This window comes from Mustelus asterias, unplaced genomic scaffold (genome assembly GCF_964213995.1).
Source record: "Mustelus asterias unplaced genomic scaffold, sMusAst1.hap1.1 HAP1_SCAFFOLD_3505, whole genome shotgun sequence".
NCBI lineage: Eukaryota > Metazoa > Chordata > Chondrichthyes > Carcharhiniformes > Triakidae > Mustelus > Mustelus asterias.
The window spans coordinates 1-22,601 of record NW_027593450.1 but is presented as its reverse complement, the minus strand read 5'-3'; the positions used below and the strand labels follow the sequence as shown (position 1 = coordinate 22,601).

General features: G+C 57.7%; 1 long non-coding RNA gene across 1 annotated transcript; it reads left to right on the top strand.

The window, feature by feature from the left end:
- Positions 1-2,500: 2,500 nt before the first annotated feature.
- Positions 2,501-9,838, top strand: LOC144490615 (uncharacterized). Its single transcript, XR_013497306.1, has 3 exons — positions 2,501-2,561; positions 4,259-4,330; positions 9,739-9,838. It is a non-coding gene; the product is annotated as an uncharacterized LOC144490615 (long non-coding RNA).
- The last annotated feature ends 12,763 nt before the right edge of the window (positions 9,839-22,601 follow it).

Here is a 22,601-nt window from a genome sequence, read left to right as displayed (position 1 = left end):
AGGGAGGGGTGTAGGGGGCTGAGGAGGTTACAGAGATAGGGAGGGGGTGTAGAGGGCTGGAGGAGGTTACAGAGATAGGGAGGGGGTGTAGGGGGCTGGAGGAGGTTACAGAGATAGGGAGGAGGTGTAGGGGGCTGGAGGGGGTTACAGAGATAGGGAGGGGGTGTAGGGGGCTGGAGGGGGTTACAGAGATAGGGAGGGGGGTGTAGGGGGCTGGAGGGGGTTACAGGGATAGGGAGGGGGTGTAGGGGGCTGGAGGAGGTTACAGAGATAGGGAGGGGGTGTAGGGGGGCTGGAGGAGGTTACAGAGATAGGGAGGGGGTTGTAGGGGGCTGGAGGAGGTTACAGAGATAGGGAGGGGGTGTAGGGGGGCTGGAGGAGGTTACAGAGATAGGGAGGGGGTGTAGGGGGGCTGGAGGAGGTTACAGAGATAGGGAGGGGGGTGTAGGGGGCTGGAGGAGGTTACAGAGATAGGGGAGTGGGGTGTAGGGGGGCTGGAGGAGGTTACAGAGATAGGGAGGGGGTGTAGGGGGGTTGGAGGAGGTTACAGAGATAGGGAGGGGGTGTAGGGGGTTGGAGGAGGTTACAGAGATAGGGAGGGGGTGTAGGGGGGCTGGAGGAGGTTACAAAGATAGGGAGGGGGTGTAGGGGGCTGGAGGAGGTTACAGAGATAGGGAGGGGGGTGTAGGGGGGCTGGAGGAGGTTACAGAGATAGGGAGGGGGGTGTAGGGGGCTGGAGGAGGTTACAGCGATAGGGAGGGGGTGTAGGGGGGCTGGAGGAGGTGACAGAGATAGGGAGGGGGTGTAGGGGACTGGAGTGAGGTTACAGAGATAGGGAGGGGGTGTAGGGGGCTGGAGGAGGTGACAGAGATAGGGAGGGGGGTAGGGGCTGGAGGAGGTTACAGAGATAGGGAGGGGGTGTAAGGGGGCTGGAGGAGGTTTCAGAGATAGGGAGGGGGTGTTGGGCGGCTGGAGGAGGTTTCAGAGATAGGGAGGGGGTGTTGGGGAGCTGGAGGAGGTTACAGAGATAGGGAGGGGTGTAGGGGGCTGGAGGAGGTTACAGAGATAGGGAGGGGGTGGAGGGGGGTTGGAGGAGGTTACAGAGATAGGGAGGAGGTGTAGGGGGCTGGAGGAGGTTACAGAGATAGGGAGGGGTGTAGGGGGCTGGAGGAGGTTACAGAGATAGGGAGGGGGTGTAGGGGGGCTGGAGAGGTTACAGAGATAGGGAGGGGGTGTAGGGGGGGCTGGAGGTGGTTACAGAGATAGGGAGGGGGTGTAGGGGGGCTGGAGGAGGTTACAGAGATAGGGAGGGGGTGTAGGGGGGCTGGAGGAGGTTACAGAGATAGGGAGGGGGGTGTAGGGGGGGCTGGAGGTGGTTACAGAGATAGGGAGGGCGTGTAGGGGGGGTTGGAGGAGGTTACAGAGATAGGGAGGGGTGTAGGGGGGTTGGAGGAGGTTACAGGAGATAGGGAGGGGGGTGTAGGGGGGTTGGAGGAGGTTACAGAGATAGGGAGGGGGTGTAGGGGGGCTGGAGGAGGTTACAGAGATAGGGAGGGGGGTGTAGGGGGGCTGGAGGAGGTTACAGAGATAGGGAGGGGGTGCAGGGGGCTGGAGGAGGTTACAGAGATAGGGAGGGGGTGCAGGGGGCTGGAGGAGGTTACAGAGATAGGGAGGGGGTGTAGGGGGGTTGGAGGAGGTTACAGAGATAGGGAGGGGGGTGTAGGGGGGCTGGAGGAGGTTACAGAGATAGGGAGGGGGTGTAGAGGGCTGGAGGAGGTTACAGAGATAGGGAGGAGGTGTAGGGGGCTGGAGGAGGTTACAGAGATAGGGAGGGGGTGTAGGGGGCTGGAGGGGGTTACAGAGATAGGGAGGGGGTGTAGGGGGCTGGAGGGGGTTACAGAGATAGGGAGGGGGTGTAGGGGCTGGAAGAGGTTACAGAGATAGGGAGGGGGTGTAGTGGGGCTGGAGGAGGTTACAGAGATAGGGAGGGGGTGTAGGGGGGCTGGAGGAGGTTACAGAGATAGGGAGGGGGTGTAGGGGGCTGGAGGAGGTTACAGAGATAGGGAGGGGGTGTAGGGGGGCTGGAGGAGGTTACAGAGATAGGGAGGGGGTGTAGGGGCTGGAGGAGGTTACAGAGATAGGGAGGGCGTGTAGGGGGGTTGGAGGAGGTTACAGAGATAGGGAGGGGGTGTAGGGGGGTTGGAGGAGGTTACAGAGATAGGGAGGGGGGTGTAGGGGGGTTGGAGGAGGTTACAGAGATAGGGAGGGGGTGCAGGGGGGCTGGAGGAGGTTACAGAGATAGGGAGGGGGTGTAGGGGGCTGGAGGAGGTTACAGAGATAGGGAGGGGGGTGTAGGGGGCTGGAGGGGGTTACAGAGATAGGGAGGGGGTGTGGAAGGAGGGTTTCGGCAGAGGGGGAAGTGGGAACTCGGTGGTCTTTGGGAAGGTGTGTAACACGCACAGCCACGCCTCTGACATGCGTGTTCTAATCTTCCCCGCAGATTTCTGCATGACAAACACGAACAATCCAAACAGGATCTTAAAGGTCTTGAGGAGACTGTCGTAAGTATTGAATATCTCACCATCTGCAACCGGGGAGGGAGCTACTGCGGTGTGAGGGACCCCCTATCTGTCCCTGGGAGTGTTTGATGGGGGACAGTGTAGAGGGAGCTTTACTCTGTATCTAACCCCGTGCTGTACCTGTCCTGGGAGTGTTTGATGGGGGACTGTGTAGAGGGAGCTTTACTCTGTATCTAACACCGTGCTGTACCTGTCCTGGGAGTGTTTGATGGGGGACAGTGTAGAGGGAGCTTTACTCTGTATCTCACCCCGTGCTGTACCTGTCCTGGGAGTGTTTGATGGGGGACAGTGTAGAGGGAGCTTTACTCTGTATCTAACCCCGTGCTGTACCTGTCCTGGGAGTGTTTGATGGGGGACAGTGTAGAGGGAGCTTTACTCTGTATCTAACCCCGTGCTGTACCTGTCCTGGGGAGTGTTTGATGGGGGACAGTGTAGAGGGAGCTTTACTCTGTATCTAACCCCGTGCTGTATCTGTCCTGGGAGTGTTTGATGGGGGGACAGTGTAGAGGGAGCTTTACTCTGTATCTAACCCTGTGCTGTACCTGTCCTGGGAGTGTTTGATGGGGGGACAGTGTAGAGGGAGCTTTACTCTGTATCTAACCCCGTGCTGTACCCGTCCTGGGAGTGTTTGATGGGGACAGTGTAGAGGGAGCTTTACTCTGTATCTAACCCCGTGCTGTACCTGTCCTGGGAGTGTTTGATGGGGGGACAGTGTCGAGGGAGCTTTACTCTGTATCTAACCCCGTGCTGTACTTGTCCTGGGAGTGTTTGATGGGGGACAGTGTAGAGGGAGCTTTACTCTGTGTCTAACCCCGTGCTGTACCTGTCCTGGGAGTGTTTGATGGGGACAGTGTAGAGGGAGCTTTACTCTGTATCTAACCCCGTGCTGTACCTGTCCTGGGAGTGTTTGATGGGGACAGTGTAGAGGGAGCTTTACCCGGTATCTAACCCCGTGCTGTACCTGTCCTGGGAGTGTTTGATGGGGACAGTGCAGAGGGAGCTTTACTCTGTATCTAACCCCGTGCTGTACTTGTCCTGGGAGTGTTTGATGGGGGACAGTGTAGAGGGAGCTTTACTCTGTGTCTAACCCCCGTGCTGTACCTGTCCTGGGAGTGTTTGATGGGGACAGTGGAGAGGAAGCTTTACTCTGTATCTAACCCCGTGCTGTACCTGTCCTGGGAGTGTTTGATGGGGGGACAGTGTAGAGGGAGCTTTACTCTGTATCTAACCCCATGCTGTACCTGTCCTGGGAGTGTTTGATGGGGGACAGTGTAGAGGGAGCTTTACTCTGTATCTAACCCCGTGCTGTACCTGTCCTGGGAGTGTTTGATGGGGGACAGTGTAGAGGGAGCTTTACTCTGTATCTAACCCCATGCTGTACCTGTCCTGGGAGTGTTTGATGGGGGGACAGTGTAGAGGGAGCTTTACTCTGTATCGAACCCCATGCTGTACCTGTCCTGGGAGTGTTTGATGGGGGACAGTGTAGAGGGAGCTTTACTCTGTATCTAACCCCGTGCTGTACCTGTCCTGGGAGTGTTTGATGGGGACAGTGTAGAGGGAGCTTTACTCTGTCCCTAACCCCGTGCTGTCCCTGTCCTGGGAGTGTTTGATGGGGGGGACAGTGTAGAGGGAGCTTTACTCTGTATCTAACCCCGTGTTTTATCCCTCTCTCTTTGCAGTCGCGAGAACTCCAAACTCTTCATAACCTACGGAAACTTTTTGTTCAAGACCTCACCACACGCGTCAGAAAAGTAAGTGACCTGGGACCTCCTTCCCCAGGCTCAGTGATCTGTGGGTCAGTAATTCCGGGGCCCCCAGCCAGAGCCAAGACCACAGTATGTGTAGAAATGGTTCCCGTTACTCTGCAGTTGATTCCCAAGCACGGATTTTTCAGCCTTCAGCTCCGGGAACCTGAGGGAGGAACATTCCATCCTCGGTCCCTGTGTCGTACAGAACCGCAGGACAAGCTTCCAACCCCATCTCCTCCCTCTCAGCAAGACCAACCTCCCCTACCTATCTCTGTCAGCTCCTCCAGCCCCCCCTACACCCCCTCCCTATCTCTGTAACCTCCTCCAGCACCCCCTACACCCCCTCCCTATCTCTGTAACCTCCTCCAGCCCCCCCTACACCCCCTCCCTATCTCTGTAACCTCCTCCAGCCCCCCTACACCCCCTCCCTATCTCTGTCACCTCCTCCAGCCCCCCTACACCCCCTCCCTATCTCTGTAACCTCTTCCAGCCCCCCTACACCCCCTCCCTATCTCTGTCACCTCCTCCAGCCCCCCTACACCCCCTCCCTATCTCTGTCACCTCCTCCAGCCCCCTACACCCCCTCCCTATCTCTGTAACCTCCTCCAGCCCCCCTACACCCCCTCCCTATCTCTTTAACGTCCTCCAGCCCCCTACACCCACTCCCTATCTCTGTAACCTCCTCCAGCCCCCCTACACCCCCTCCCTATCTCTGTAACCTCCTCCAGCCCCCCTACACCCCCTCCCTATCTCTGTAACCTCCCCCAACCCCCTACACCCCCTCCCTATCTCTGTAACCTCCTCCAGCCCCCGACACCCCCTCCCTATCTCTGTACCCTCCCCCAGCCCCTCCACAACCGCTCCCTATCTCTGCAACCTCCTCCAGCACCTACACCCCCTCCCTATCTCTGTAACCTCCTCCAGCTCCCTGCACACCCCTCCCTATCTCTGTAACCTCCTCCAGCCCCTCCACACCCGCTCCCTATCTCTGCAACCTCCTCCAGCACCTACACCCCCTCCCTATCTCAGTAACCTCCTCCAGCCCCCCTACACCCCCTCCCTGTCTCTGTACCCTCCTCCAGCCCCCCTACACCCCCCTCCCTATCTCTGTAACCTCCTCCAGCCCCCCTACACCCCCTCCCTATCTCTGTAACCTCCTCCAGTCCCCCTACACCCCCTCCCTATCTCTGTAACCTCCTCCAGCCCCCTACACCCCCTCCCTATCTCTGTAACCCCCTCCAGTGCCCCCTACACCCCCTCCCTATGTCTGTAACCCCCTCCAGCCCCCCTACACCCCCTCCCGAACTCTGTAACCTCCTCCAGCCCCTACACCCCCTCCCTATCTCTGTAACCTTCTCCAGCCCCGCTACATCCCCTCCCTATCTCTGTAACCTCCTCCAGCCCCCTACACCCCCTCCCTATCTCTGTAACCCCCTCCAGTCCCCCCTACACCCCCTCCCTATCTCTGTAACCCCCTCCAGCCCCCTACACCCCCTCCCTATCTCTGTAACCCCCTCCAGCCCCCCTACACCCCCTCCCTAACTCTGTAACCTCCTCCAGCCCCTACACCCCCTCCCTATCTCTGTAACCTTCTCCAGCCCCGCTCCATCCCCTCCCTATCTCTGTAACCTCCTCCAGCCCCCTACACCCCCTCCCGATCTCTGTAACCTCCTCCAGCCCCCTACACCCCCTCCCTATCTCTGTAACCTCCTCCAGCACCTACACCCCCTCCCTATCTCTGTAACATCCTCCAGCCCCCAATACCCCCTCCCTATCTCTGTAACCTCCTCCAGCCCCCTACACCCCCTCCCTATCTCTGTAACCTCCTCCAGCCCCTCCACACCCGCTCCCTATCTCTGCAACCTCCTCCAGCCCCCCTACACCCCCTCCCTATCTCTGTAACCTCCTCCAGCCCCCCTACACCCCCTCCCTATCTCTGTAACCTCCTCCAGCCCCCTACACCCCCTCCCTATCTCTGTAACCTGCTCCAGCTCCCCTACACCCCCCTCCCTATCTCTGTAACCTCCTCCAGCCCCCTACACCCCCTCACTATCTCTGTAACCTCCTCCAGCCCCCCTACACCCTCTCCCTATCTCTGTAACCTCCTCCAGCACCTACACCCCCTCCCTATCTCTGTAACATCCTCCAGCCCCCTACACCCCCTCCCTATCTCTGTAACCTCCTCCAGCCCCCCTACACCCCCTCCCTATCTCTGTAACCTCCTCCAGCCCCCCTACACCCCCTCCCTATCTCTGTAACCTCCTCCAGCCCCCCTACACCCCCTCCCTATCTCTGTGACCTCCACCAGCCCCCCTACACCCCCTCCCTATCTCTGTAACCTCCTCCAACCCCCTACACCCCCTCCCTATCTCTGTAACCTCCTCCAGCCCCCTACACCCCCTCCCTATCTCTGTAACCTCCTCCAGCCCCCCTACACCCCCTCCCTATCTCTGTAACCTCCTCCAACCCCCTACACCCCCTCCCTATCTCTGTAACCTCCTCCAGCCCCCTACACACCCTCCCTATCTCTGTAACCTCCTCCAGCCCCCCTACACCCCCTCCCTATCTCTGTAACCTCCTCCAGCCCCCCTACACCCCCTCCCTATCTCTGTCACCTCCTCCAGCCCCTCCACACCCCCTCCCTATCTTTGTAACCTCCTCCAGCCCCCTACACCCCCTCCCTATCTCTGTAACCTCCTCCAGCCCCCCTACACCCCCTCCCTATCTCTGTAACCTCCTCCAGCCCCCCTACACCCGCTCCCTATCTCTGTCACCTCCTCCAGCCCCTCCACACCCCCTCCCTATCTCTGTAACCTCCTCCAGCCCCCTACACCCCCTCCCTATCTCTGTAACCTCCTCCAGCCCCTCCACACTCCCTCCCTATCTCTGTAACCTCCTGCAGCCCCCTACACCCCCTCCCTATCTCTGTAACCTCCTCCAGCCCCCCTACACCTCCTTCCTATCTCTGTACCCTCCTCCAGCCCCTCCACACCCGCTCCCTATCTCTGCAACCTCCTCCAGCCCCCCCTACACCCCCTCCCTATCTCTGTAACCTCCTCCAGCCCCTCCACACCCCCTCCCTATCTCTGTAACCTCCTCCAGCCCCCCCTACACGCCCTCCCTATCTCTGTAACCTCCTCCAGCCCCCTACACCCCCTCCCTATCTCTGTAACCCCCTCCAGCCCCCTACACCCCCTCCCTATCTCTGTAACCTCCTCCAGCCCCCCTTCACCCCCTCCCTATCTCTGTAACCTCCTCCAGCCCCCCTACACACCCTCCCTATCCCTGTAACCCCCTCCTGTATGGAGAAAGTTTTATCATGTGATAGGTGCTATCTAAATGCGATTTATTCGTCCATTCTTTCTGAAGCTTCGTGAATCTTTTTTTAAGGACATGTTATTTTTGGATTTGAGTTTCGCTAAAAGCACAACCGATCCACGCTTCTTATCTAAACCGTCCTGAGCTGTGGTGAGAGGCGTGACCTCACCCCTAATGGACGGGCAATGTCCCAGTGGTATTATCCCTGGACTATTCATCCAGGGGCGGCACGGTAGCACAGTGGTTAGCACTGCTGCTTCACAGCTCCAGGGTCCCGGGTTTGATTCCCGGCTCGGGTCACTGTCTGTGTTGGAGTTTGCACGTTCTCCCCGTGTCTGCGTGGGTTTGCTCCGGGTGCTCCGGTTTCCTCCCACAGTCCAAAGATGTGCGGGTTAGATTGATTGGCCAGGTTAAAAAAATTGCCCCTTAGAGTCCTGGGATGCGTAGGTTGGAGGGATTAGCGGGTAAAATATGTGGGGGTAGGGCCTGGGTGGGATTGTGGTCGGTGCAGACTCGATGGGCCGAATGGCCTCCTTCTGCACTGTAGGGTTTCTATAATTTCTATAATAATTAAACTCAGCTGACGTTCTGGGGGGACCCGGGTTCGAATCCTGCCCACGGCAGATTGGTTGGAATTTGAATTCGATAAAAAATATCTGGGATTAAGAATCTACTGATGACCCATTGTCGATCCGGCCTTGGATCGCTGTCTGTGTGGAATCTGCACGTTCTCCCCGTGTCTGTGTGGGTTTCCTCCGGGTGCTCCGGTTACCTCCCACAGTCTGAAAGACGTGCTGGTTAGGGTGGATTGGCCATGCTAAATTGTCCCTTAGTGTCCAAAGATGTGCAGGTTAGGGTGGATTGGCCATGCTAAATTGTCCCTTAGTGTCCAAAGATGTGTAGGTTGGGTGGATTGGCCATGCTAAATTGTCCCTTAGTGTCCAAAGATGTGTAGGTTAGGGGGGATTGGCCATGCTAAATTGCCCCTTAGTGTCCAAAGATGTGCAGGTTAGGGTGGATTGGCCGTGCTAAATTGTCCCTTAGTGTCCCAAAGATGTGTAGGTTAGGGTGGATTGGCCATGCTAAATTGTCCCTTAGTGTCCAAAGATGTGCAGGTTAGGGTGGATTGGCCATGCTAAATTGTCCCTTAGTGTCCAAAGATGTGCTGGTTAGGGTGGATTGGCCATGCTAAATTGTCCCTTAGTGTCCAAAGATGTGTAGGTTAGGGTGGATTGGCCATGCTAAATTGTCCCTTAGTGTCCAAAGATGTGCAGGTTAGGGTGCATTGGGCCATGCTAAATTGCCCCTTAGCGTCCAAAGATGTGTAGGTTAGGTGGATTGGCCATGCTAAATTGTCCCTTAGTGTCCAAAGATGTGTAGGTTAGGGTGGATTGGCCGTGCTAAATTGTCCCTTAGTGTCCAAAGATGTGTAGGTTAGGGTGGATTGGCCATGCTAAATTGTCCCTTAGTGTCCAAAGATGTGCAGGTTAGGGTGCATTGGGCCATGCTAAGTTGCCCCTTAGTGTCCAAAGATGTGTAGGTTAGGTGGATTGGCCATGCTAAATTGTCCCTTAGTGTCCAAAGATGTGTAGGTTAGGGTGGATTGGCCGTGCTAAATTGCCCCTTAGTGTCCAAAGATGTGTAGGTTCGGGTGGATTGGCCGTGCTAAATTGCCCCTTAGTGTCCCAAAGATGTGTAGGTTAGGGTGGATTGGCCATGCTAAATTGCCCCTTAGTGTCAGGGGGACTAGCAGGGGTAATTGTGTGAAGTTATGGGGATAGGGTCTGGGTGGGATTCTGGTTGGTGCAGACTAGATGGGCCGAACGGCCTCCTTCCGCACTGTTGGGATTCTACGATTGTGGGGAAAAACCCATCTGGTTCCCATTCGGGGAGGAAATCTGCCGTCCTTATCCGGGTCTGGGCCTACACGGGACTCCAGAGCCCCACAGCCAATGTGGTCGACTCTCAACCTGCCCCTCCCTGAGGGGCAACTATCGGGATGGGCAATAAATGGTGGGGCACATGCCCAGCGACGCCCCGTGTCCCACGGATGAATGACACAGAGACTGTGCGTGTTTCCCCCCCCCCTCCAGAGTGTGGAGCAGGAAGCAGACGATACCGGGGGAACCGTCTCCCAAAAGCAGAAAATCTCCTTTCTGGAGAACAACCTGGATCAGCTTACTAAAGTACACAAACAGGTGAGGGGGCCCGGAGGGGAGGGGAGGGCCGGTAAGGGGGTAGGGGGCGGGGGGGGGGGCGCGGCGCGGTGAGCTGGGGAGGAGGGGTGGGGGGGTGGTGGGCTGGGGACGGCGGACAGGAACAGTCACATCATCGACGTGCAGCTCGTAAATAAACCCAAGGATAGCACCGAATCTCAAAGGGGCTGAATGGCCTCCTCCTGTTCCTGTGTAACAGGCTGGAGGAGAAGGGGCTGAATGGTCTCCTCCTGTTCCTGTGTAACAGGCTGGAGGAAAGGGGCTGAATGGCCTCCTCCTGTTCCTGTGTAACAGGCTCAGGGAGAGGGGCTGAGTGGCCTCCTCCTGTTCCTGTGTAACAGGCTGGAGGAGAAGAGGGGCTGAATGGCCTCCTCCTGTTCCTGTGTAACAGGCTGGAGGAGGAGGAGAGGGGCTGAATGGCCTCCTCCTGTTCCTTTGTAACAGGCTGGAGGAAAGGGGCTGAATGGCCTCCTCCTGTTCCCGTGTAACAGGCTTGAGGAAAGGGGCAGAATGGCCTCCTCCTGTCCCTGTGCGACAGGCTAGAGGAGAGGGGTGGAATGGCCTCCTCCTATTCCTGTGTAACAGGCTGGAGGAGGGGCTGAATGGCCTCCTCCTGTTCCTGTGTAACAGGCTGGAGAGGGAGGAGAGGGGCTGAATGGCCTCCTCCTGTTCCTGTGTAACAGGCTCAAGGAGAGGAGCTGAATGGCCTCCTCCTGTCCCTGTGTAACAGGCTCGAGGAGAGGGGCTGAATGGCCCTCCTCCTGTCCCTGTGTAACCGGCTCGAGGAGAGAGGGGCTGAATGGCCCCCCCCCGTTCCTGTGTAACAGGCTCAAGGAGAGGGGCTGAATGACCTCTTCCTGTTCCTGTGTAACAGGCTGGAGGAAAGGGGCTGAATGGCCTCCTCCTGTCCCTGTGCGACAGGCTGGAGGAAAGGGGCTGAATGGCCTCCTCCTGTTCCTGTGTAACAGGCTTGAGGAAAGGGGCTGAATGGCCCCCCCCGTTCCTGTGTAACAGGCTGGAGGAAAGGGGCTGAATGGCCTCCTCCTGTCCCTGTGCGACAGGCTGGAGGAGAGGGGCTGAATGGCCTCCTCCTGTCCCTGTGTAACAGGCTGGAGGAGGGGCTGAATGTCTCTCTCCGCCCCTCAGTCCACGTCATCTTCCCCCCCACTGCCCCCCCTCTCCGATCTCACCCCCTGTCCACCCCCACCGCCCCCCCTCCCCCCCACCTCTCTTGGGGCCTGGCCCACCCATCCGGAGTTGGTGACCAGAACAGAACGCCTCCCCCCCCCACCCCCCCCCCCCCCCCCCACTGCCCTACCCCGGTTAGGGTTGGGGTCATTTTTCCCTGAGGATGTTTGCCCTTCGCCCCGGACCCTCCCGAAGGCTCCCAGAACCACCTTCCCCCCCCCACCGCGCCCCCACCTGTCACCCCAAAACCCAGCAGCCCCGGTTTGCACCCCCCCCCCCCCCCATCCCGCCTGGCCATTCCCGTGCCTCTGTCTGGAGCCACCCGACTCCCCCTTCCGTACCCCGTCAAAGTCCACAACTTTGAAAGGGTGCGGCCCAGAATGGGGGGGACGCATTGCCCCATCGGAGCACAACACTCAGAGAAGGTGGACAAAGTGGTGAAGAAGGCATTCGGCACGCTTGGTTTCATCGGTCAGAACATTGAATACAGGGAGTTGGGACGTCTTGTTGAAGTTGTACAAGACATTGGTAAGGCCACACTTGGAATACTGTGTACAGTTCTGGTCACCCTATTATAGAAAGGATATCATTAAACTAGAAAGAGTGCGGAAAAGATTTACTAGGATGCTCCCGGGACTTGATGGATTGAGTTATAAGGAGGGGCTGGATAGACTGGGACTTTTTTCTCTGGAGCGTAGGAGGCTGAGGGGTGATCTTATAGAGGTCTATAAAATAATGAGGGGCACAGATCAGCTAGATAGTCAATATCTTTCCCCCAAAGGTAGGGGAGTCTAAAACTAGAGGGTGTAGGTTTAAGGTGAGAGGGGAGAGATACAAAAGGGTCCAGAGGGGGCAATTTTTTCACACAGAGGGTGGTGAGTGTCTGGAACGAGCTGCCAGAGGCAGTAGTAGAGGCGGGTACAATTTTGTCTTTTGGAAAGCGTTTAGATAGTTACATGGGTGCGATGGGTATAGAGGGAGATGGGCCAACTGTGGGCAATTGGGGTTAGCTTAGGGGTTTAAAAAAAAGGGGCAGCATGGACAAGTTGGGCCGAAGGGCCTGTTTCCATGCTGTAAACCTCTATGACTCTAAGTGTTCTTGCTGGGGTTTAGAAGGTTGAGGGGGGATCGGATTGAGATATACAAGGATGTTCCTTGCTATAGAGGGAGCTCAGCGAAGGTTTACCAAGTTGATTCCTGGGATGGCAGGACTGACATATGAGGACAGACTAAGTCGGTGAGGATTATATTCACTGGAGCTTGGAGTTGGGCTTTGGGTCACTGTCTGTGCGGAGTCTGCGCGTTCTCCCCGTGTCTGCGTGGGTTTCCTCCGGGTGCTCCGGTTTCCTCCCACAGTCCGAAAGACGTGCTGGGTTAGGGTGGATTGGGCCGTGCTAAATTCTCCCTCAGTGTCACCCCGAACAGGAGCCGGAGTGTGGGCGACTCGGGGGATTTTCACAGTAACTTCATTGCAGTGTTAATGTCAACCTAACTTGTGATTAATAAATTGACTTTAACTTTTAGTTTCGAAGAGTGAGAGGGGATCTCGTAGAAACTTATAAAATTCTAACAGTGTTCGACAGGGTTAGATTCAGAAAGAATGTTCCCAATGGTGGGGGGAGCCCAGAACTAGGGGGTCATGGTTTGACCCCAAGTTCTGGACTATCGCTGAGCGATAGTGGGCTGAATGGCCTCCTCCTGTCCCTGTGCGACAGACTGGAGGAGAGGGGCTGAATGGCCTCCTCCTGTTCTTGTGTAAGAGGCTTGAGGAGAGGGGCTGAATGGCCTCCTCCTGTTCTTGTGCAAGAGGCTTGAGGAGAGGGGCTGAATGGCCTCCTCCTGTTCTTGTGTAAGAGGCTTGAGGAGAGGGGCTGAATAGCCTCCTCCTGTTCTTGTGTAACAGGCTGGAGAGAGAGGGGCTGAATGGTCTTCTTCTGTTCCTGTGTAACAGGCTGGAGATAGAGGGGCTGAATGGCCTCCTCCTGTTCCTGTGTAACAGGCTGGAGAGAGAGGGGCTGAATGGCCTCTCGCCACAGAAGGATATCTCAAGGACTAGTTGGCCAAAGTCTCAGTTGAATATGTCAGTCTGAAGAGGCATCTGAGGGAAGGAGAGACAGAGGGAGAGAGACAGAGACAGAGGGAGAGGTGGAGAGGTTTACAGAGGGAATTCCAGAGCTCGGCGCCCCAAGCAGCTGATGACACGGCTGCCAATGGTGGAGCGATGGGAATTGGTGGGGGGAGATGCTCCAGAGGCCGGAATTGGAGGAACACAGAGATGTCAGAGGATTGTAGGAGGTTACAGAGATAGGGAGGGGGTGTAGGGGGGCTGGAGGAGGTTACAGAGATAGGGAGCGGGTGTAGGGGGCTGGAGGAGGTTACAGAGATAGGGAGCGGGTGTAGGGGGCTGGAGGAGGTTACAGAGATTGGGAGGGGGTGTCGGGGCTGGGGGGGTTACAGAGATAGGGAGGGGGTGTAGGGGGCTGGAGGAGGTTACAGAGATAGGGAGGGGGGTGTAGGGGGCTGGAGGAGGTTACAGAGATAGGGAGGGGGTGTAGGGGGCTGGAGGAGGTTACAGAGATAGGGAGGGGGGTGTAGGGGGGCTGGAGGAGGTTACAGAGATAGGGAGGGGGGTGTAGGGGGCTGGAGGAGGTTACAGAGATAGGGAGGGGGTGTAGGGGGCTGGAGGAGGTTACAGAGATAGGGAGGGGTGTAGGGGGGCTGGAGGAGGTTACAGAGATAGGGAGGGGTGTCGGGGGCTGGAGGAGGTTACAGAGATAGGGAGGGGGTGAAGGGGGCTGGAGGAGGTTACAGAGATAGGGAGGGGGCTGGAGGCGGTTACAGAGATAGGGAGGGGGTGTAGGGGCTGGAGGAGGTTACAGAGATAGAGAGGGGGGTGTAGGGGGCTGGCGGAGGTTACAGAAATAGGGAGGGGGTGTAGGGGGCTGGAGGAGGTTACAGAGATAGGGAGGGGGTGTAGGGCGCTGGAGGAGAGATAGGGAGGGGGTGTCGGGGGACTGGAGGAGGTTACAGAGATAGGGAGGGGGTGTAGGTGGGCTGGAGGAGGGTACAGAGATAGGAAGGGGGTGTAGGGGGGCTGGAGGAGGTTACAGAGATAGGGAGGTGGTGTAGGGGGGCCGGAGGAGGTTACAGAGATAGGGAGGGGGCTGGAGGAGGTTACAGAGATAGGGAGGGGGCGTAGGGGGCTGGAGGTGGGTACAGAGATAGCGAGGGGGTGTAGGGGGCTGGAGGAAGTTACAGAGATAGGGAGGGGGTGTAGGGGGCAGGAGGTGGTTACAGAGATAGGGAGGGGGTGTAGGGGGCAGGAGGTGGTTACAGAGATAGGGAGGGGGTGTGGGGGGCTGGAGGAGGTTACAGAGATAGGAAGGGGGTGTAGGGGGCTGGAGGAGGTTACAGAGATAGGGAGGGGGTGTAGGGGGTCTGGAGGAGGTTACAGAGATAGGGAGGGGGTGTAGGGGGGCTGGAGGAGGTTACAGAGATAGGGAGGCGGTGTAGGGGGGCTGGAGGAGGTTACGGAGATAGGGAGGCGGTGTAGGGGGGGCTGGAGGAGGTTACAGAGATGGGGAGGGGTGTAGGGGGTTACAGAGATAGGGAGGGGGGTGTAGGGGGGGCTGGAGGAGGTTACAGAGATAGGGAGGGGGTGTAGGGGGGCTGGAGGAGGTTACAGAGATAGGGAGGCGGTGTAGGGGGGCTGGAGGAGGTTACGGAGATAGGGAGGCGGTGTAGGGGGCTGGAGGGGGTTACAGAGATGGGGAGGGGTGTAGGGGGTTACAGAGATAGGGAGGGGGTGTAGGGGGGCTGGAGGAGGTTACAGAGTTGGGGAGGGGGTGTAGGGGGGCTGGAGGAGGTTACAGAGATAGGGAGGGGGTGTAGGGGTCTGTAGGAGGTTACAGAGATAGGGAGGGGGTGTAGGGGGCTGGAGGAGGTTACAGAGATAGGGAGGGGGTGTAGGGGGGCTGGAGGAGGTTACAGAGATAGGGAGGGGGTGTAGGGGGGTTGGAGGAGGTTACAGAGATAGGGAGGGGGTGTAGGGGTCTGTAGGAGGTTACAGAGATAGGGAGGGGGTGTAGGGGTCTGTAGGAGGTTACAGAGATAGGGAGGGGGTGTAGGGGGGCTGGAGGAGGTTACAGAGATAGGGAGGGGGGTGTAGGGGGCTGTAGGAGGTTACAGAGATAGGGAGGGGTGGAGGGGGCTGGAGGAGGTTACAGAGATAGGGAGGGGGTGTAGGGGGGCTGGAGGAGGTTACAGAGATAGGGAGGGGGGCTGGAGGGGGTTACAGAGATAGGGAGGTGGTGTAGGGGGACTGGAGGAGGTTACAGAGATAGGGAGGTGGTGTAGGGGGACTGGAGGGGGTTACAGAGATAGGGAGGTGGTGTAGGGGGCTGGAGGAGGTTACAGTGATAGGGAGGGGGTGTAGGGGAGCTGTAGGAGGTTACAGAGATAGGGAGGGGGCTGGAGGGGGTTACAGAGATAGGGAGGTGGTGTAGGGGGACTGGAGGAGGTTACAGAGATAGGGAGGTGGTGTAGGGGGACTGGAGGAGGTTACAGAGATAGGGAGGGGGGTGTAGGGGGGCTGGAGGAGGTTACAGAGATAGGGAGGGGGTGTAGGGGGCTGGAGGAGGTTACAGAGATAGGGAGGGGTGTAGGGGGCTGGAGGAGGTGACAGAGATAGGGAGGGGGTGGAGGGGGCTGGAGGAGGTTACAGAGATAGGGAGGGGGTGTAGGGGGGCTGGAGGAGGTTACAGAGATAGGGAGGCGGTGTAGGGGGCTGGAGGAGGTTACAGAGATAGGGAGGCGGTGTAGGGGGGCTGGAGGAGGTTACAGAGATAGGGAGGGGTGGAGGGGGCTGGAGGAGGTTACAGAGATAGGGAGGGGGTGTAGGGGGCTGGAGGAGGTTACAGAGATAGGGAGGGGGTGTAGGGGGACTGTAGGAGGTTACGGAGATGGGGAGGGGGTGTAGGGGGGGCTGGAGGGGGTTACAGAGATAGGGAGGGGGTGTAGGGGGACTGTAGGAGGTTACGGAGATGGGGAGGGGGTGTAGGGGGCTGGAGGAGGTTACAGAGATGGGGAGGGGGTGTAGGGGGGGCTGTTTTTCATTTCGGTTGCGGTCTCTGTGTGCGGATTCTGCCCTTTCTTTGCTGGGACCCTGTGACTCACGCTCTCTGCCTTATTTTGTTCTGGTCCTGTCTCTCCCCCGCCCAACCCTGCCTCCCCATGCATCCGAAACCAGGTCATGCACTGGCATAACAAGGTACCTCTCTCTTCCCGCTGCATCCCCACCCCCCCCCCCCCCCGAGCCCCTCCCTCCACCCCACCTCCTTCCCCACCCTGCTGTCCTCCCGCTTTCCCTCCCCTCCTCGCTCTCTCCCCGTCCTTCCGCTCTTGGCTTTTGTTGCGATGAGGCTGCAATTTTGTGTGTCCCGGGGCTGTTTGTCTCTGCCTGTGTTTCTGTTTTCATTTTGTCCGCTCCCTCAGCACTGACCCTCCCACAGTGCGGCGCTCCCTCAGCGCCGACCCTCCCACACAGTGCGGCGCTCCCTCAGCGCCGACCCTCCCACACAGTGCGGCGCTCCCTCAGCACTGACCCTCCCACAGTGTGGCGCTCCCTCAGCACTGACCCTCCCACAGTGCGGCGCTCCCTCAGCACTGACCCTCCCACAGTGCGGCGCTCCCTCAGCACTGACCCTCCCACAGTGCGGCACTCCCTCAGCACTGACCCTCCCACAGTGCGGCACTCCCTCAGCACTGACCCTCCCACAGTGCGACGCTCCCTCAGCACTGACCCTCCCACAGTGCGGCGCTCCCTCAGCACTGACCCTCCCACAGTGCGGCGCTCCCTCAGCACTGACCCTCCCACAGTGCGGCAATCCCTCAGCACTGACCCTCCCACAGTGCGGCGCTCCCTCAGCACTGACCCTCCCACAGTGCGGCGCTCCCTCAGCACTGACCCTCCCACAGTGCGGCGCTCCCTCAGCACTGACCCCACAGTGCGGCGCTCTGCCTGTTTCCCGAGGGGACGGACGTCCGTGGGGGGAAGATGCCTCGTCCCAGGGGCTACTGTGGAGTCTCCACAGGGCTCAGCCAATCTGTAACCCCCTCCCTTCACCCCCCCCCTCCCCACGGCCCCCCAGCAACCACCCGTTCACACCCCCTCTTCCCCTGCATGGCATGTTCTGCTTGTTGCTGAGGTTTGGCGTGGCTTGCAGTGAGGGGCTGTTTGGTGTCTAAGTTTGGTTTTGAGTTTCCCCCCGGCCCCCCCCGACCCCCGCCTAGCCGAGGAGGGGGTTCAAGCCAGGGGGGGGGGGGCGGCGACATGCATGGGGTTTGATGTTGACAGATGAGGTGACGGGGGACATTGCTTGAACAATAGCCAAACTGCCCCTTCCGTCTCCTGAGGTGGTCTTGCCGAATCAGCCCCCTTGTTGAATAAACCCCCCCCCCCCCCCCCCCCGCCAAGTCCAAACGCAGCAAGATCTGGACAATATCCACGCTCAAGCTGACAAGCGGCGAGAAACATTCAGGCCACACGCAAGTGTCCCAGACAATGGCCGTCTCCAATAAGGGAGAATCTAACCATCTCCTCTTCCCACTTGACATTCAACGGCATCACCATGGCTGACTCCCCCTCTCCCCCCACCATCAACATCCTGGGGGGGACCCAGCCATATAAATACTGCGGCTCGATCGAAACACTAACCCCCCCCCTCTCCCCCACCTTCGACATCCACTCCCTTCACCACTGACGCACAGAGGCAGCTGTGCGCACCAACTACTGGATGCCCCGCAGCGACTCGCCGAGGCTCCTTCGAACAGCGCCTTCCAAACCCGCCACCTCGACCAACGTAGAAGGACAAGGCGCGGGGGGAGCAGCAGCAGACGCACGGGGAACACCACCACCTGCAAGTTCCCCCCCCTCCGAGACCCTCCCCCCCCCCCCCACCACACACACACCCCCACGCACACCGTCCTGACTTGGAAACATATCCATCATTCCTTCACTGTGGCTTGGCCCATAATCCTGGAACTCCCTCCCTAACAGCGCCGTGGGTGTACCTACACCCCACAAACACAGGGACTGACTGATGTCTAATCCCAATCCTGGAACTCCCTCCCTAACAGCGCCGTGGGTGTACCTACACACCACACACACGGGGACTGACTGATGTCCAATCACAATCCTGGAGCTCCCTCCCTAACAGCGCCGTGAGTGTACCTACACCACACACACACACGAGGACTGACTGATGTCTAATCCCAATCCTGGAACTCCCTCCCTAACAGCGCCGTGGGTGTACCTACACCACACACGGGGACTGACTGATGTCCAATCACAATCCTGGAACTCCCTCCCTCACAGCGCCGTGGGTGTACCTACACCCCACACACACACGGGGACTGACTGATGACCAATCCCAATCCTGGAACTCCCTCCCCAACAGCGCCGTGGGTGTACCTACACCACACACACACACAGGGACTGACTGATGTCCAATACCAATCCTGGAACTCCCTCCCTAACAGCGCCGTGGGTGTACCTACACACCACACACACACACACACACACACACGTACTGTTTGACAGTCACCACCCCTGTCCCTCTGCCTGGCACAGCCCAGAGGGGCGACGGCACCCCCTCACCCCATTCTCAAGACCACCTTGGGACACGCCAACACTTTCTCACGAGAATTCATAGAATCCGTGCAGTGCAGAAAGAGGCCATTCGGCCCATCGAGGCTGCACCAACCACAATCCCACCCAGGCCCTACCCCCATTACTCCATGTGTTTACCCTGCAAATCCCCCTGACACTAAGGGATAATTTAGCATGGCCAATCCACCTAACCTACACATCTTTGGACACTGAGGGACAATTTAGCACGGCCAATCCACCTAACCTACACATCTTTGGACACTGAGGGATAATTTAGCATGGCCAATCCCCCTAACCTACACATCTTTGGACACTAAGGGACAATTTAGCATGGCCAATCCACCCTAACCAGCACATCTTTGGACACTAAGGGACAATTTAGCATGGCCAATCCACCCTAACCAGCACATCTTTGGACACTAAGGGACAATTTAGCATGGCCAATCCACCCTAACCTACACATCTTTGGACACTAAGGTACAATTTAGCATGGCCAATCCCCCTAACCTGCACATCTTTGGACACTGAGGGATAATTTAGCATGGCCAATCCACCCTAACCTACACATCTTTGGACACTAAGCAACAATTTAGCATGGCCAATCCACCTAACCTACACATCTTTGGACACTAAGGGACAATTTAGCATGGCCAATCCACCCTAACCTACACATCTTTGGACACTAAGGGACAATTTAGCATGGCCAATCCACCCAACTACATATCTTTGGACACTAAGGGACAATTTAGCACGGCCAATCCACCCTAACCTACACATCTTTGGACACTAAGGGACAATTTAGCATGGCCAATCCCCCTAACCTGCACATCTTTGGACACTGAGGGATAATTTAGCATGGCCAATCCACCCTAACCTACACATCTTTGGACACTAAGGGACAATTTAGCATGGCCAATCCACCTAACCTACAAATCTTTGGACATTAAGGAACAATTTGGCATGGCCAATCCACCCTAACCTACACATCTTTGGACACTAAGGGACAATTTGGCATGGCCAATCCACCCAACTACACATCTTTAGATACTAAGGGACAATTTGGCATGGCCAATCCACCCTAACCTGCACATCTTTGGACACTAAGGGGCAATTTAGCATGGCCAATCCACCTAACCTACACATCTTTGGACACTAAGGGACAATTTAGCATGGCCAATCCACCCAACTACATATCTTTGGACACTAAGGGACAATTTAGCACGGCCAATCCACCCTAACCTACACATCTTTGGACACTAAGGGACAATTTAGCATGGCCAATCCCCCTAACCTGCACATCTTTGGACACTGAGGGATAATTTAGCATGGCCAATCCACCCTAACCTACACATCTTTGGACACTAAGGGACAATTTAGCATGGCCAATCCACCTAACCTACAAATCTTTGGACATTAAGGAACAATTTGGCATGGCCAATCCACCCTAACCTACACATCTTTGGACACTAAGGGACAATTTGGCATGGCCAATCCACCCAACTACACATCTTTAGACACTAAGGGACAATTTGGCATGGCCAATCCACCTAACCCGCATATCTTTGGACACTAAGGGCAATTTAGCATGGCCAATCCACCCTAACCTACACATCTTTGGTCACTAAGGGCAATTTAGCATGGCCAATCCACCTAACCTACACATCTATGGACACTAAGGAGCAATTTAGCATGGCCAATCCACCCTAACCTACACATCTTTGGACACTAAGGGACAATTTAGCATGGCCAATCCCCCTAACTTACACATCTTTGGACACTAAGGGGCAATTTAGCATGGCCAATCCACCTAACCTACACATCTTTGGACACTAAGGGGCAATTTAGCATGGCCAATCCACCCTAACCTGCACATCTTTGGACACTAAGGGGCAATTTAGCATGGCATGTTTGCGGGTTTGGGAGTGAAGGAATGGTCTTGATGAAGGGGTGAGGTTGTGTGTGTGCGGTGTGGGGGGGTGTTGGTGTGTGGAGGGGAGGTGGTGGTGGGGGAGCGAGGGGGGGGCGGGGACAGTGGGAAACCAGGGAGCGGTTGAGAGGAAGGGCAGGGAGGGTTAGGGGCAAGGAAGAGAATTTCATACAGTTTGTAATCTAAGCAATTTTCGGAAAGCACAGAACCGGGGGGGTGGAGTGGGGGTGGGGGGTGGAGTGGGGGTGGGGGGGCGGTGGGTGTGGGGGGGGGGGTCGGGTTGGGGGGGTTAAGTCCAGGACAAACGGGGGGTGTCCTCAGACAGAGCGCAGGGGAGGAGAGAGTTTGATGGCAGCTCAGAAAGGAAAGTGCGGATTTTCCAACGCTAAATTTCCCAAAATCTCTCTCACAACGATTCATATCGCAGGAATGAGAATGGGTGCTGCCTGGCTGCAAAGCTGATATCCGATTGGCTGGGGGGGGCGTTGCTGCGCGTAGCGAGGTGGGGTGGTGGAGGAGGGGCGGCGGGGGGGTGGGGAGAAGCAGCAACCTGCCCCCTCCTCACGCACGCCCGGGGGAAACCCCGGTCCCCCCCCCTCCCTGGAATCGAAGGGGAATATGTTCTTGCCCACCCGTATTGGCCAATCAGAGTCCACTTTACCGACCAAACATGCACAGCCTCCCCTCTCCCCCTTCCCTCGCCACTCGCCCCTCTCCCACTTTTTCCCTGCAGTGTAAATTGTTGCGAGGGTTTGACATTTGGGGATTCTTGCCTGTCCTGTCCTGTCCTGGTGAGTGCCAGGTGCAAAACTTTGATGGCCTGTCTCCCCTGTCGGTAACCTTGAATGCGGAAGGAGTGGGGGGAGGTGGGAGGCAGGGGTGGAGTGGGAGGGTGGTGGGGTGGGTGGGGGGAGTGGGAGGGTGGTGGGGTGGGGGGGGCGTGGGAGGGGGTTGGGAGTGGGGTAGGTGTAAATGGCAACAGAAAGATGATTCCCGGTCCGAGGGAAAGAGGGGGGTGGGGCAGGCACAGGACTGTTGAATTCGGCCTGGCGGGCGAGGGGGCGAGGGGGCGGAGGGGGCGGGCAAGGGGGCGGGGCTGTGGGTTCCGGGGTTTATTGAGGAATGTTTTGGGCTGTTGATCGAATGACTGCCTCTCTGTCCTCCCCCGAAACATCCCAACCCTCAACATCGACTTCCTCCCTCCCTCTACCACACCCTCCCTGTCTCTCCCTCTCTCTGTCTCTCCTCCCTCTCTCGGTCTCTCTCTCCGTCCCTCTCTCTCTCTCTTGTCTCTCTCTCTCTCCCGTCCCTCTCTCTCTGTCTCTCTCTCTGTGTCTCTCCATCCCTCGCTCTCTGTCTGCCTCTCTCTCCCTCCCCGTCCCTCTCTCTCTCTCTGTCCCTTGCTCTCTCCGTCCCTCCCTCTCTCCCTGTCCCTCCCTCTCTCCCCGTCCCTCCCTCTCTCCCCGTCCCTCTCTCTCTCTCTGTCTCTCTCTCTCTCCCCGTCCCTCTCTCACTGTCTCTCTCTCTGTGTCTCTCCATCCCTCGCTCTCTCTCCATTCCTCTCTCTCTCTCTGTCTGTCTCTCTCTCCCTCCCCGTCCCTCTCCCTCTCTCTGTCGCTCTCTCTGTCTCTCGCTCCGTCCCTCGCTCTCTGTCCGTCCCTCTCTCTCTCTCTGTCTCTCTCTCTCTCCCGTCCCTCTCTCTCTCTCTCTCTCTGTGTCTCTCCGTCCCTCGCTCTCTCTCCGTCCCTCTCTCTCTCTGTCCCTCGCTCTCTCCCCATCCCTCTCTCTCTCTGTCCCTCCCTCTCTCTCCGTCCCTCGCTCTCTCTCCGTCCCTCGCTCTCTCTCCATCCCTCTCTCTCTCTCTGTCCCTCCCTCTCTCCCCGTCCCTCGCTCTCTCTCCGACCCTCCCTCTATCTCTGTCTCTCGCCCGCTCTCTTCTCTCTCTGTCGCTCTCTC